The sequence below is a fragment of the Hipposideros armiger genome, unplaced genomic scaffold (assembly GCF_001890085.2).
Source record: "Hipposideros armiger isolate ML-2016 unplaced genomic scaffold, ASM189008v1 scaffold_1055, whole genome shotgun sequence".
Lineage (NCBI taxonomy): Eukaryota > Metazoa > Chordata > Mammalia > Chiroptera > Hipposideridae > Hipposideros > Hipposideros armiger.
The window spans coordinates 132,659-138,566 of NW_017732405.1; the positions used below are offsets into that span (position 1 = coordinate 132,659).

The 5,908-nt window shown below is 62.8% G+C and overlaps 1 protein-coding gene across 1 annotated transcript in view; it reads left to right on the forward strand.

Moving 5' to 3' along the window:
* The first annotated feature begins 6 nt into the window (after positions 1-6).
* FBRSL1 (fibrosin like 1) overlaps positions 7-5,908 on the forward strand; it is an 83,241-nt gene continuing 77,339 nt past the window's right edge. Inside the window, exon 1 of the mRNA XM_019631962.1 lies at positions 7-87. The gene's annotated coding sequence lies outside the window, so the exon portion shown is untranslated. The remainder of the gene's footprint in view (positions 88-5,908) is intronic.

Genomic DNA, 5,908 nt, shown 5'->3' on the forward strand with positions numbered 1-5,908 from the left:
CGCCGCCGCCGCGAATCCAGCTCGCAGGAGGAGGAGGTCATCGACGGCTTCGCCATCGCCAGCTTCAGCACGCTGGAGGCTTTGGAGGTAGGTGGGGCGGCCGGGCGGGGCGCCCCTGGAAATGCCAGCCCCTGGCATCGGCACACCCCACCCCCCCGCCTGCGGGCCCCGGGCCGCGTGGGCCCCGCGCGCCGGGCCGGACGCTCCTGGAGCAGCCGGTAGCCCGCAGTGGGTGCAGAGGTGCTCGTGTACCGAGCTCCCGAGGAGGAAGACCTCTAAATCACACCACCCAAACGGGGCCGTCTGGCCGCACAATCTTTCAGTTGTGTTTGTTGCCAGCATATCGGTTGGTTGGGCTCAGGATGTGCGGGGAGGTGTGCGCTGCCGGCCCCGCGGAGGGGCTGACAAAATGGGTGCTTTGGGGTGCTTCCTGATCCTGCCCTTCCCTTTGAGGTTCCTGTTTAGACAGGGGAGGGACCGTCATGCCTTAGCTCCCCCTCGGTGACCGCTGCTTGCTGGGTGGTTAAGAAAGGACAGAAATATTGCCTGTCTGGCTGACTTACGGTGGCCGATCTTTGCTGAGCAAACACTGCCCGGCTTACCTGAGCTCAGGTGAGCGGAGAGGGAAACGCGTCCTGTCAGAGAGCCTGTCTTCCAGAACGGGCCCCGGAGCCCTGCAGCCTCAGCCGGCCAGTGCCTCCACCCTCCAGGCGCCCCACGCAGCACTTATTTTTGAGGGACCAGCATCTGCTGGGCCTGGGGCCATAGGGATCGGTCAGGGAACAGACCCCCTTCCTTTTCCAGGGCTTGGGGGCCAATGGCCTGCAAGCCGCCAGTCTCAGAGCCTGCGCTTTGGGGCAGGGGAAGTGCCCTGTCCCTGGGGCCTGAGGGTCTGTGCGGAGCCTCAGGGTTCGGTGCAGGCAGCCAGGGGGAGGTGGCACTGGGACAGGTTTGCCGCTTTCTGTCTGGGCAGGTGGATACACAGGTGGGGCACCTGTGTTGGAGCTTGTGCTGACCACACAGCCCTGGGCTCCTGTGTTATACGTATCTGCGTGGCCTGAGACGGCTCTTGGGCCAAGAGGTCCCCAGCTAGGACACGTGGGTGTGGTGTGGTGTGGTGGCACATGCCACGGCCCTGTATGGGGAGAGGTGGCCCCAGGGCTGTTTTCCTGCCTTCAGACAAGCCAGGTCCTGCCCTGCAGCCTCTGCGAGGTTACACCGCCCGCCTTGCAGCTGCCCCCGTACCTGACACCCTCTCACACCGGCCTGGCAGTCGCTTTTAGGCTCTGCTGCCTTGGGTCTCCATACCTGCTGTTCCCTCTGCTTCGGTCATTGTTTGGGACCTTTAGGTCTCCGCGCAAGTGTTGCTCAGAAAGGCCTTACTGGTGACCACCTGAAGTGGCATCTTTTCTAACCACTCGGCTCTCCCCGTGCTGTTTCATGTACTTGCCTCCCTGCCAGTCACCACTCTCCCCGAAGCAGGCTTGTGATTTACTCGCTCCGTGTCCCCACCAGAACGTGTGAGCTAGACATGAACAGGCACCATTTCTGTCTCGAGTGTTCCCTGTGGGATCCCAGTGCCCCATACACATTTGTGGAGTCGTGTGAACAAGTGAGAGGAGGAACCAGGGTTTAGCCTAAGGTCATCAGCGCGCCCTGGTGACATGAGCCTGTGGGGTCCGTGCGGTGCCCTCAGTGGCTCTGGCTGTGCTCCTGCATTGAGGGCTCTGAAAGTGTAGGCTTGGGTTTGGGGAACTTCTGCGGGCTCCGAGCAGCCCCAGCTGGGTCACAGTGAGACGAGCCTGCTCTGCTTGGTGCTCACAGGGCCAGTCATCCCAGGGCCGCTCCATGCACCTTTCTTTCTCTGCCCCTCTGAGCCAGGGAGGGGTCCACCTGCCTTGGAAAGCTTGGGGCTTCTGCACAAGTCATGACTTCTAGATTGGTACTCTGGTTTGGCCTCATTTCTCGCTCAAGTATAGTGGTTTTCCCTCGGACGTTCATCGTGACGGCCAGCGTGCCGTGAACGTGTACTCTAGCAGGCACTGTTCTGTGCCTGCCTGACGCCACTACACAGTTGGGCACACGGAGGCCCTTCGCCATGAGTCCGGGCCCCAGCCTGCCCAGTCTCAGAGCTCTGCCAGGCCTCCACATGGGACCTTCTGAATGTCAGGTGTAGACCCGCTCAGGAGGGGGACATGCACAGAGCAGGGTGCCAGGGTCCTGGAATCCTCCTTGCCTTTGTCCTGAAGGTGCAGGGCCCCACACCGTCTGCGCCAGGCAGACCCTCCACCCCCGTGCACCTGTGTCTGCCCCAAGGGAGGACAAGTCCCTGCCGCTGGGGTAGCTGAGAGGGTCACAGACACTCCTGTTAAGTGCTGCAGACACAGCCGGCTCTCCAGAACGCGGCAGTGTGTGGTAGTGTGGTGTTGGCCAAGGAGGGCGCCCCAGGTCTGGCGTGGCTCAGGGTGTGTTCGAGCCCCTGGGGCTGGGGGGCTGGGAGTGTGGGGAGCTGGGATGCAGCTTGGCCAACCGGTGTGCGGGCCCTGGTCTGGGGGGCCATGTGCCCAGCCCGTTTGTCCGATGGGGACCGGGCTGAGACCACACAGATGACTGGGCCCAGTGAGGAGAGCCGGGAGTGGAGAAGCCTTAACTCAGAGAGAGCAGTCGAGCCTCCTGCTCTTCAGATGGGGAAACTGAGGCCCAGAAAGGGGAGCGCTTTGCCTGCAGCCATGGGACGAAGGTGCAGCACTAGGCCTGGACCTCGCCCAGGACAGCTCCAGGCTGCTCTCCACACCCCAAGGGCCTACAGTTGGCGGTGGGGCTGCTCCCTCCAAGGGGCACCCTGCCAGCAGGCGAGAGCAAAGCCCTTGTGTGGGTGTCCGCTGCCCCGGGAACGGCTAACTGGGGTGCGAGCCCGGGCTGGGGTCCCTGCACTGTCACCGTCTGCTGCTTTGTGGGAGGCGAGCATCCGGGGAGCAGTGATGCCAGTGATGGTCCCTGTCCTGAGGGCTCCCGCCCTCACATTATAGAGGTCCCAGGGGGGTGAAGCCCTCTTCTAGGACCCCCCTGCTGCGCCGGTCCACAGAACCACGGATCTTCACTCCAGCGCGGCCTGTGTCTGCCCGACACTCTGGGGGGACCTGAGCCTGAGTGAATGGCTGCAGGAGCAGCAGGTGCCCGTGCGGCTTGGGGAAGGGCCACCCCTTTGCCCCCAGCACCGTTGGCATCCACGCCGGGCCGCAGAGCCCTCGGCCGCAGGCAGGCTGGGAATGGTCTGCTGTGTAACTGCTGTCACCACGCGTCCCTTGTGGGTGGCTGGGCCGCGGGGCAAATGCTCACGTGGTGTGGCCCCTAGCGGCTGTGGTGGGTGGGGAGACCCTGTGACCTCGTGTGCTGGCTGACTCGTCCCCACCCACCTGGGCGTGGTGCAGTGGGCAGGGACTGTCTCCAGGGCTGTCATACTAGCCCACCTCTGCCCCACCATGGCTGGGTGTTGTGTGCGTAGCACTCTGGTCACCGGGCCTCAGTTTCCCTGTCTGTCCCACAAACTGCCCAGTGCATTGCAGCTGTGTGGGCTGACAGCAGGAGGGAGGGTGGCAGACTCATCTGTCTCCCCACTTCCTTCCCTCTGCTAAGTGAGTGCCATGAGGCTGTGCTGTGGGGGTTGGCGGGGTGGGCCAGAGGCAAGGCGTCCTGGTGAGTTGGGTTTCCCCAGGAGGGGCGGCCCATGCCATAAGGGGCTTCTCCGTGGTAGGCTGCCGGCCACCTGCCTTCCCCTGCCCCCGCTCTGGTTTTTTGTGTGGAGCTGCGTGTGTGTGCATGTGTGTGCTGTGTGTATACATGTGTGCTGGGGCCCTGCCTGTGTGTGTGTATAAATCCCAGTGGGACCTTTGTGGGTCTCAGCCCCGCCTCCCCCAGTTTCTGTCTACTGCCATGTCCCCTGTCTGTACACCTGTGGCCCTTGCAGACCCCGTGGGCACCCCCTTGGCTGGTGTCTGTGGCCTGGATGGCGTGAAGGATGCCCCTTGCCCTTGGCCACACGCAGTGAAGTCCCGCCCTGGAGCCCCCAGAAGGGCTTCACTTCCTCCATTCGTTACTAGGACAGGATGGTCACCCCAGTGGGCAGCAGATGCTCCCAAGCTCACTGAGCTGGTCTTGCCACGACCCCTTAAGCTCCGAGCTTCCAGTTCAGTCACCATGCTCGTCTTGTGGCCCCTCCGTGCCCACCCTGTCCCTCCCCTGCCCGGAAGGTTCTTCCCCCAAGTTGGGGTGACTTACTCTCCTCTAAGTTGGGCTCAGACTCCCTACTCCCCTTCCTGCAGGGAGTTCCTGACCCCTGTGTCTGGGCCACTGCCTGCCCTCCCAGCTTGTCCTCCCAGCTCTTGTCCCCAGCAGGTGAGATATGCCCTCCTTCCTTTGTCCCCTGTGAGGACTCTGGGGGTGTCAGTTTGTTCACAGATATCTCTCCCCACCCAGAACTTCCACATGCTTGTGCTTATTTTCCGAAAGGAACTCGTGGACCTGGGGCGTCCATGGGGCCGTGTACCATTCTTCTAGAATTTTGAAAAATGCGAGGTGTCCGCCCGTCTGAGATGTGCCAGATCTGTTCCCCTGACTCATCCTACCCCTGATGGTCACTCTGTTTCCTGATGGGCTGCTGCTCTGTGTGAGAAAGCTGTCTCCCCAACTCTCGTTGTACCTGGGCAATCAGTGAGGTGCTGAGAGTTGCCAGGTGGCCACCATGGCACCTGCCAGGAGCTGCAGTGTTGTCACTGCCCATCTCCTTTCATGTCTCATGGCACCTGTCAGCACTGCCGAGCGGTGCGTGGGTGCGCGTGCCCTGCGTGGCATGGCCTCTGGTGGGCCTCTCCCTCTTCCCCTCGCCTCCTGTGCATCCTTTCCCATGGACACTGTCCCACCCGGGAAGTGGGGGACAGCGGGCTGATGTCAGGCTGTTCCTGGGTTGCAGAACCAGCCCTGCCGGCGGTGTGGGCAGTTTCCCTTCAGGTCGCTTCACTGATGTTGTGGTTGGGATTTGGCACCGTGGTCCTAAGTGAAGTCGGCCTGCGGCTGTCCGGTGTGGTGTTTGCTGGTTGTCAGGTGCATCTTTGTGTTCGGGGACAGCCCGAGTGGCGTAGGGGCCCGCAGCTCCTCTCCACACTTACAGAGTCCCAGCCCACTTCCTGGTGGCCAGTTAGAGACCCGAGTCAGCGCTGTTCGCAGTAGGGAGGCAGGTAATGAGAAAGGAAACTACCAGACCAGCGGGCTGGAAGCAGGGTCAGCAGAGTGGCCAGTGCGTGACCAGGAGGCCTGGCAGCCGCCCCTCCCAGTCAGAGAATGTTTAAAATGCCTTGGGCTACACAACTAAGCTGACCGCCCACATTCGGCCCTTGGCAGCCCCTCACCCCGACTGAGGCAGGGATGGCCTCTTCTGGATCTCACTGTGAGGCCCAGGCAGTGGTGGCCCCGGGGCGGGCCCGGCCATGCTTACACGTCAGGTTGCCGGGCCGGGCCTGTGGAAGGGACTGCTGGCCAGGAGGCCGTATGTACTCTGACCTGTTTCTCCGCCCCCCCGACTCCCTGAGCATTAATTGAGCGCCTACTGTGCTAGGTCCAGTGTCAGCTGTGGGCTGGGCTCCAGCCAGAGCAGGCACACAGGTGACTAGACTGCAAGTGCCTGGAAGGAGGTAACGGGCATCATGACAGCAGTGGGGGCGTCAGGAGGAGGTTGAGCAGGCCCGGCAAGTTCTGGGGAGGTGCCGGGATCTGGCGGGGCTTTCAGGTTGGACGCCTGGAGAAGGCCGATGGGGCCATTGGCAGAGGGCGGCTGGGCTGGGGGGGTGGGCGGTCACGGAGGCGCTTCCTCCTTGGGGCCGGCACCTGAAACCCGCGTGGGGATTCAGCAGCT